The sequence below is a fragment of the Podarcis raffonei genome, chromosome 4, assembly GCF_027172205.1.
Source record: "Podarcis raffonei isolate rPodRaf1 chromosome 4, rPodRaf1.pri, whole genome shotgun sequence".
Lineage (NCBI taxonomy): Eukaryota > Metazoa > Chordata > Lepidosauria > Squamata > Lacertidae > Podarcis > Podarcis raffonei.
This window is the reverse complement of record NC_070605.1, coordinates 49,157,478-49,167,840: the sequence shown is the minus strand read 5'-3', so window position 1 is coordinate 49,167,840 and position 10,363 is coordinate 49,157,478.

Genomic DNA, 10,363 nt, shown 5'->3' with positions numbered 1-10,363 from the left:
CCTGAAGCCTACAATGGAGGGGCTCACGGCATTAACAACCCAAAAGGTTTCTCCCATATCTGCAGCCTTGGATTCAAACAGACATCAAACATTGTGCTCTGCTTCTCTGGCTTTGCAGCTTGCTGCCTGCCTTCTCCATGGCATCACTCCTAACTCTGCTCTAAGCTTCTAGCTCACATTGCTTCTAACTCTCTACACTAATCTTTGGCTGGAGAACCTGGAGAAAGGATGGGGGTGGAGGAGAAGAGCGACATGAAGGATGAGTTGGCGAGTCCTGGCATCCAAGCCATGTGTGTGCCTGTTCACTGTTCTCTGAACTTGCCCAGCTGCTAGCATAACTCAAAGGATTAGAGACATGCATAGAACAAGAAAACAAACCCAGCAGCTATTGTGCAACAGAACAACAGGAGCTGAGTACAAAAGCCAATGCTGGCTGTTCCATATAATCTGATCTTCCATTGTAGAAGGCTGTAGAAATGAGCAAATGCCTACTTCAAAATACATCAGCACCTGTTCTGAAATACTTCTTTAAAGTTGATAATTTACTTCTGGCTTCCCCCCACCTCTATGTATATGCTTCCTATTCTAAATATTTGTTTCATATTTAGCCAAGAAGATAGAAATTTGTTGGAACAAGAGTCCCCTTCAGCATTTTAATTAAAGCTCCTCAAATATAGAGTCCCCTCACAGGCATAGTATAAGTAGCTGCTGGCTGAGAGCTGTTTGTCAGTTTGGTTACAATTCTGCAGGGAGATCAGAGTGGCTGGGGCAACCCAGTCAGATGAGCGGGGCACAAATAAATCGTCGTCGTCGTCGTCGTCATCATCATCATCATTCTTCAGATTCAACATTTAGGCTGAAAGTCTGGTGCAAGTCCTATTCTAGAAACAGATCAATTTGCTTGCACGCTAATAATCTGCCGGAAATCAATACATTAGGCTTTTCCTGGCTAAAGTCCCCCATTTTCTTTGATCAAGATGTTGGTGAGGCATCTATACAAGGTATTTGCAGGGTTTAATACTATATATATATATATATATAGTATATATATATATAGTATTAAACCCTGCAAATACCTTGTATAGATGCCTCACCAACATCTTGATATATATATATATTGTAATTAGTAGTGTCTTAAAAATATTTATAATGAAGCCATGAACCTGAGTGGCAGAATGATAGTGACTGACTGAGGGGGAAAATAATTAAAAAGAAGCTGTGCTTCAGATCAAATTCTGTTCAATCAGTTGTTGTCTGTAGCTTCTTGCAGGTGCTATGCACTCCATTGAAAACTTTTATGAAGACTGTAATTTACTATAATTATTGTTTAACTACCATAGAGATCAAAGTAGGGGGTCTGTAGCTTGGATTTGAAAAATAGGGAGTCCTCAGTAATTAGCTAATTGGGAACCACTGTACTGGTGCATTTTGACCATATATTACATGTTCTGCTGGACCTTAATAGCTTGTTCACTTTAAAAATGGCTCCAGTTCTTTACAAATAGTCCATAATTGCATAGAATGTAGACTGAAAGTAGCTAACATGTTGCTATCCAAATGTTATTGGACTGTAACTCCCATTGTACCTTGTCATTGTCCAGAATAACTAAGGCTGATGGGAGTTGGAGTTCAACAATATCTGAAAGACACTACATTGGCTACCCCTGGTGTCGACAATATTTTAACAGGGTGGCATTCCAAACCGGGTGACATTCCAAACACCAGCACCCTGAAGTCACTTAAATGCTATTGTCCTGCAATAGATAACTCGCATGGGACTTCTTTTGGTCTGGTTTAGTTTGGACCACTAGCTTATCAAGTGCCCTTGAGCACTTTATAGTAAGCTAACCCCTCGCTGTGGTTGTCTGTGTTCATGCACTGCATTTCTCATTTCTGGCCATGTCCCAACACATATTCAGAACATGAGTAAGGCAAAGCAACAGTTGAAGCAGTTCTGATAAAGCTGTTCTTCTGGGGTATGACATCTGTGTGAAACTAATTTACATTGTAAAGCAAAATAGACTTTGATTTTTATACCTCACAGAAAGAAAGTCATTGTCTCGTTAATTTAACATGTCTCATTTCTTCTGAGACAAAGAACTAAAGCACTTGGCAATTCCCTAGCCACTAAAGGATAACATAATAATGCTATCTACCTTTGCAGCATTAATTCATAGTTTAAAGTTTAAATTTAAGAAAAGGAAATACAATTTCAGTCTTATTTTTCTTCTGAAAGAAACATTCTATCATAACTGCCTGCCTCTAAGCTCTTGGTAAAGTGAGTCATTTAAAACAAAAAAGCATTAATGCTGGGGGTGTTATGTTATCTTAGTAATTTCTTTTATTTTGCTTTTATTTTCCAGCAAGTGTTAAAATATAAGCCAGGCTTACTTATTGTGTCGAGGTGATAGCCTGGGTGATGGGCAGTTAAGATAAATGAAGCAAAGGGGCTATGTGAGAGATGGCAAGATGGGCTAGAGAAAGACTCAGAGCAATGTTTGAGAGCAAAGTTTGATTTCTGTTTGAATCCAAGGCTGTGGCTATGGGAGAGCAATACCTTTTTGAGGTGTTGATGCTACAAGCACATCCATCGTAGGCTCAGCTTATATTTGTGTGTAAATAAACCATATATCATGAAGACACCACATTCTCCTCTGTGCCTTGTTCCCAAAGGAAATATGAACCTCGGGTGAGCATATGGAACCCCTGAAATCTCATAGTGCTCAGAGATTGGGGTGGCATGAAACAATAAAAAACTCTATCGCCAGTCAATACAATGAATTGCCTTATCAACCTGTTATCCTGATCCTGTGGATAAGTATGCAGAAGTGGAAACAGTCACCCTTTTCTGAGCCAAAATAAGCTCTTTCAAAAGCCCAAGATCTTCGTTAAAAAGAAATGTGTGATGCTGTGATTGTGCTACCTGGAATGGCATCCTACCTGGCCCAATGCCCTCATAGGATGTCTGCTGCTGGTGGCTATTTCCAACAGAGTGACTCTGTGCCACCCTGTAATGCCAGTGTGACTGGCTGCACACTGACGCAGCGAGGGCAGACATATTCACGTTGCAGGATTCTTGTGGTGGTTGTGCTCCCAGGCCGAGCACTTAAACAGAGTGGATCTTGGGGCCAGTTTTTATCTGCAGCTTCCAATGTACTTTTATAGCTGCCTAAGAAAGAATGACTGGTTGTGATAGGGTGTCACCTTTATGAAGTGCATATCAGTAAAAAGAGGACAGGAAGAAACCAATCGCCAGAGAAGTGCTGAAATATTTCCATTCTTAGAAGACTTGTGCACTTAACTGAGCTATGTTGAGGATCAGCAAGATTTTTACACAAAGGCATGTGAACTGTAGCAATGTCTTGTTTCACTAGCAAAAGCAGTAGGATTCTGCCCTTTGTACTGTTAAACTAGCTGAAGTCAGGATGAGAAATTAGTAGATCTGAAATTTCAATAAATCTGAACAATTATTCATTAAACTTCATAGGGATTTTGTTTTTATTTGATTTCTGGTATGCATAACTGTCATAGACATAGGAAGCTGCATAGCAGCAAATCTGACCATTGGTCCATCTAGCACAATATTGTCTACACCGACTGGCAGCAGTTCAGCAGGGTTTTAGACAGAAGTCTTTCCTGCCCTATGTGGAACTGGAACACTAGAAGCTGAACTTAGAACCTTCTACATGTAAAGTTTGTGCTTTACAACTAGCTGCAGCCCTTTCTGTCATATTTAACATGCACATTTTCCATCACCAATAGGTCTAGAAACTTTGTTTTAAAGAAAGGTGGCATCCTCAGAATTCTTACAGAACCAATGATCTTAACCCCAACCTTCCTTTTTGCTCCATGACTCTGGTTTGGCTGGAAATACCCTACAACCTAAGTCCAGATAATTATTTTATCTTATTTTTTATATATATTTATATGCTACTTTTTTCTTCCAAGGAGCCTATGGTGGATGATATACACGGTTCTCCTGCAGCCCTTTTCTTCCTTACAACAACCCTAAAACAAAAATACCAGCAGTAATTTGATATTGTGGTAAAGTGATGAGTGATGACTCTACATTGCTTTTTTTGCAGTGATTACAATAATTTTCAGATTAACTCATAGTTATGAACAGTTACAATTATGCTAGTTGCTTTAAAACAAAGAAGCCCTCTGAAATTTGGCATTCCAGTGGTTTCTTTTTACTTTAAGATGAACCACCAGGCACTGGCAGGAAGAGTAAACAAAGTAAAGAACAAATTTATTTATAGCTATCAAAGATATTGGTGATGGTGATATTTTACAGAACAGAAAAATCCAAAAGCACTCTGGTACATACATTCCATGGAAGCATTTGCCAACTTGCCTTTCTCATTCAGAAGTGCAATGGTACTCCCTAGTGGAAGACCTCAGCAACTACTATTTCTCATTCATTAGTTAAGAAACAGTTGGAAATATACACTATGCAAACTTTTTGTTTCCGACAACATGGGAGATTATATTGGAGAATGACACTGGTTGGATCTGGACCACAAATAATTTACACAGATAGGTGTGCAAGACAGTAAGAGGGCTAGTATATTTTATGAAATTGCTTGAAAGATGGAGTGCTCTCTATCAATGCCACTTGTACTACCAAAGCTGTAGATCTGAGAAACTACTGTAGGTGCTTCTCTATTTTCAAAAGGAAAACAATCACTGCTTTGCTGTTCCTGTACACTTTGATGCCACCTGAGATCTTCTACACTTGGCACAAAGGAACATAATTGCTCTGTAAAGAGCTTCCTGAATCACCATCTTAAGCCTGGGCATATTACAGACATGTCTCTACCATTCCCTCTACAAACAGCACCTTTAATATTCTCTTTCCCAGTTGCCGCTCCACTGACTCACACCATCTTTTTCTTTAGCACCCAGCCTGAGAAAGTTCGGTGAAACATGAAAGTTACACTGTTGTTTTGTGACATTCACTTGGCCCTCCTCATTAAGGCATCACTATACTTTCTCCTGTTTCCATTCCTTTCCTCACAGACCAACATGGCTGTCTGCATTTTTAATCTATGCAGCATAGCTGATGACACAAAGTGTTATCATGGAAACCCATGATCAACTAACTGGGATAAACTAGTCAACCCCTATGCAGAAGCTCATGTGTAAAATCAAAAGGGAAAGCTAAATTATTTGTCCCCAGCCCCCAATCATGAAGGGCTTGAACAGGGGAGCATCCTGTACTCATGAAGGTTTCCCCCATGATTCAAGACCCCCCATTTATTCAGGGTTCTGAAGCTTTCTGAACCCTGATCCCTCTTATACAGGACGCCTCCACAGATACACAAGGTTCCTCACAGCAGCTGAAAATTCCTGAAGGGAACAGAGGAGTCCCCTAGATCTGGGTGATAGAGCTAAAACATACAGGCCTGTTCTACCTGTATTTCTCTTCAGGCCATAGCACCTGAAGGAACCTGAAACCATGCAGGGAGAACTTGTGAGTATAGAAGGCTCCCAGCATCAGAAATTTGCTCTCCACAAGGCAATGGGGCAAGGAGTTTATTGCATCAGTTCCAGTTGCCTGCCCATATTACATTGCCTTGGATGTTTCCTGAAGACATATCTTTTTGCCCAGGCTTCCATCTCCCCATCAGATTGAAGGTCACAAAATGCCTTTACAACTAATCCAGGGAAGCCCCTCACTCCATTTTATCCTCACAATAACCCTCTGAGGTAGATTAGGCTGAGGGACTCTGACTGGCCCAAGATCACATGAGTTTCATGGTCTATTGGGGATTAGAACCCTGATTTCCCAGTTCCTAGTCTGGCACTCTAACTGGCTCTTAGCCCAGCTAGCCCAGTAAGCACTGAGCATGCTCAGTAGTCAGGAAATATTGACAGTAAAGAAAGAAAAATGGACAGGAAATGGAAACACCTGCTGGCACTCTGAACAGGAGCACTCCTGCTCGGAGATAAGGATGCCCTGCAACATCTTGTTACAGATTCTGCTTCTCCAAGTATAGACCTGAGCTGTAATATTTCTTTTTAATAAAGAGCAATGCTTCTTCTCTTCTCACATCCTAACCTTGGTTATTCCAACAGCCTCTCTCTTCTAAGCATATCTCAGTCCTGCAGATTATATATCTGCAGTTCTATCTACTAAAGACCCACTGCATCTCCAGTTCCCATTATCATAGATACATAGAATTATAGAAAGGTAGAGTTTGAAGAGACACCAAGGGTCATGTAGTCCAACCCCCTGCCATGCAGATATCTCAGCATGCGGTCCATCCAATTTGAAACCATACTTAGCTTTGCAAATGTGCTAGCAGTTTTATTGCTGCGCCAATCTTACTGTTTTTACATTCTTAATCAAAGTTAGCAGGAAATCCTTATCAGTTTTTATCACATTTCAAAAACTAATGTGCCAATCTTACTTTTTTTGCATTCTTAATCAAAGTCGGCAGGAAATCCTTATCAGTTTTTATCCCATTTCAAAAACTAATGTAGAAACAACTAATGTCTTCATCTGTATTTTATGCTGGCCATAAATGGATTTCATTGTTGCCTGTCTGCAATGAAGTGTTGTTAAAAGTCAGTGCAGAGGTTAACTTTTGCATTTTAAAAGGTAAAAGAATAGTGGACCAGGATTTTTTTTTTTTGAGAAGGAAAAGTATATTGCATGTTTTCCCTAAATTAACATTGTGGTTATTCGGCAACGTTTAGAAACATCCTGCAACACAGACGTCACAGGAAGCACAAGAACCACCATGCTGGATCAAGACCAATTGGGAATTATAGGAATTTGCTTTATATTGAGTCAGACCATTGACTCACCTTGATTGAATCTGCAACCTTCTGCATGCAAAGCAGATTTCTCCCACTGAGTCGCAGTGCCCCCCATACCAATAATCTGTATGACCTGGACATCAGGATATTGCCTAGCTTTCAGGAGATCATAATTACATCTATCCATCCTTCCATTCTTGGGCAAGGTGATTGAGTGAGTGGTTGCTGAACAACTCCAGGCACACCTAGAAGAAGCGGACCATTTGGATCCCTTCCAGTCCGGATTCAGGCCTCATCATGGGACTGAAACTGCCTTGGTTGCACTGGTCGATGATCTCTGGCAGGCTAGGGACAAAGGTGAGAGCTGTTTCCAAGTTCTGCTGGATCTCTCAGCGGCTTTTGACACCATCGACCATAACAACCTTCTGGACCGTCTAGAGGGGCTGGGAGCTGGGGGCACTGTTATACAGTGGTTCCGCTCCTTCCTCCTGGGCCGTGTTCAGAAAGTGGTGGTGGGGGATGAGTGTTCAGACCCCTGGGCTCTCACTTGTGGGGTGCCTCAGGGTTCCGTCCTCTCCCCCATGCTCTTCAACATCTACATGCAGCTGCTGGGAGAGATCTTCAGGGGGTTTGGGCTGGGTGTTTATCAGTATGCAGATGATACCCAACTCTACCTCTCTTTCAAATCAGAACCAGTGAAGGCGGTGAAGGTCCTGTGTGAGCGTCTGGAGGCGGTTGGAGGATGGATGGCGGCTAACAGATTGAGGTTGAATCCTGACAAGACAGAAGTACTGTTTGGGGGGGCAGGAGGGGCGTGGGTGTGGAGGACTCCCTGGTCCTGAATGGGGTAGCTATGCCCCTGAAGAACCAGGTGCGCAGCCTGGGAGTCATTCTGGACTCACAGCTGTCCATGGAGGCGCACGTCAATTCTGTGTCCAGGGCAGCTGTTTATCAGCTCCATCTGTACGCAGGCTGAGACCCTATCTGCCCGTGGACTGTCTCGCCAGAGTGGTGCATGCTCTAGTTATCTCTCGCTTGGACTACTGCAATGCGCTCTACGTGGGGCTACCTTTGAAGGTGACCCGGAAACTAAAACTAATCCAGAATGCGGCAGCTAGACTGGTGACTGGGAGCAGCCGCCGAGACCATATAACACCGGTCTTGAAAGACCTACACTGGCTCCCAGTACGATTCCGAGCACAATTCAAAGTGTTGGTGCTGACCTTTAAAGCCCTAAATGGCCTCGGTCCAGTATACCTGAAGAAGCGTCTCCACCTCCATCGTTCTGCCTGGACACTGAGGTCCAGCGCTGAGGGCCTTCTGGCAGTTCCCTTGCTGCGAGAAGCCAAGTTACAGGGAACCAGGCAGAGGGCCTTCTTAGTAGTGGCACCCACCCTGTGGAACACCCTCCCACCAGATGTCAAAGAGAAAAATAACTACCAAAGTTTTAGAAGACATCTGAAGGCAGCCATGTTTAGGGAAGCTTTTAATGTTTAATAGGTTATTGTATTTTAGTGTTTTGTTGGAAGCCGCCCAGATGGGTGGGGTATAAATATATTATTATTATTATTATTATTATTATTATTATTATTATTATTATTTATTATATCCCAGGCACTACTTATCTTTCATGTGTCTGAAGAAACTTTGTATTTCCCCATCAGTTTTCAAGATACCAGAATTGTTTTTCATATAATGTATTTTTTTAAATCACCAAAGATTTTTTAAAATAACAGGTAGTAATGTATTGTGTACACGATTTCAAGCATATTTTATTATTTCTAGTGGCCTCAGTAGGTGATACTAATGTATTTTGCCAAACATGACCTCATTCCTTCTGAGGAGCTTGGAGTCTTAATTCCACCTGTCATTTTTCATATTCCTATAGCCACTCTTTGCAAAGCTTGCATCACCTTGGAGAAACAATGCTATTACACACACCCTCACACCAAACATACACACACACAAACACACACACCTTAAACATATCTATTTCCTTGTACTAGCTCTCTGCAATGTTTATGATGTATATGCTGTAAAAGTGCTCGTTTTTAATCTATATCTTGATCAGTGTTATGTCTACTTGCTTTTAAAGTTTGTTTGTATATGAATATTTTGTGTGGTTTTATGTAAACCACTCATAGGACAATCCAAACTCAAGATCCACCAGGGTGAGAGTTTGGACTGGATGGATATTGGGCTTTCCCAGCTGAGACTGGGTTCAGCAGGTATCAGGTCCTTCACCTTGGCTGAGCCAAAGATATGCCAGCATAAAACACCCCTACTCACTGGGGGCTCAGAAAGGTTTATGCCAGTGCAAGTCCCTCCACTCCAAGTGACAGAACAAGGAGAGGCTTGCACCTTTTCCAAACCCCTTTCAACTCACGTTATGTGACCTAGGAACCTAGTGGAACTTAAATGGCAAAAAGAGTAGTATAAAACAAATTCCTCCTGAACTGGGTTTGAAATAAGGGTACAGTCGTACCTTGGTTTTTGAACAGTTTAGTTCATGAATAACTTGTAATTCGAATGTCGCAAACTCAGAAGTAGGTGTTCCGGTTTGCAACTTTGCCTCAGAAGCCGAACGTCCGGCACAACTTCTGCGGCTTCTGGACACTCCTGCAGCCAACCGAAAGCCGCGCCTCGGTTTCTGAACGTTTCGGAAGTTGAACGGACTTCCCGAATGCATTCTGTTTGAAAACCAAGATACAACTGTAATTTAAGATGGCACTGTCTGCCTGTAGTTAGGATTGTTCTGTTATCAGTTTGTGCTGGTTAAGAGGTACATAAATCTTGTTAAATAAGTTCAAGTACTGAAGAATCCTCTTTAGTAGCTCCTTTTTCAGCACCACAAATATAAGGAGAGAGCAAAATTCTGTTTCTGTAACCTTTGTTGGGAGTGGTGGGGTGGGGGGAATAAGTCAACGTGTCCTCTGTTTAAGGATGGGAAAAGCAGGGGTGGGATCTTTGCTTACTAGTGATGCTTCATTCCCCTTGCTCTCTGCCATTCCTAAATCTGCCATAGAATTTCATATGAGCAAACACACAGTCTGTCACTTACTAGGAAATCTGCCACCCTAGTTTTCATTACAATGCGACAGCCTGTTCTTCACTTGCAGGTTCTTTGCAAAATTAGTTTGGTTGTGAATTGGCTGCCAGATTAAACTGCTGTCTTGGTGGGTGTCTAATCCAAAGCAATCCGCTTTTCAGATCAACGTCTCACCTCCCATCTAATTTGCATAGCAAAGTGGTTCAAAAGTAATGCCACACTCTGCTCAGAAACTTCATTTTGACCTCCTCCCACTCGCAATCTTCCCTTTCCACCTGTTTCAAGTACGGAATTCATCATAAAGTTTAAATCAGTCTTTCCAGGAACTACAGTGCATATCTGGACCATTTCTGATATGACAAGTTCATGTTTGCTTCAGCATCTGATTAAAAAGGTAAAGGTAAAGGACCCCTGACAGTTAAGTCCAGTCACAGAAAACTCTAGGGTTGCAGTGCTCATCTTGCTTTACAGGCCAAGGGAGCCGCAGTTTTTCCGGGTCATGTGGCCAGCATGGCTAAGCCACATCTGGCAAAATTAGAGCAGCGC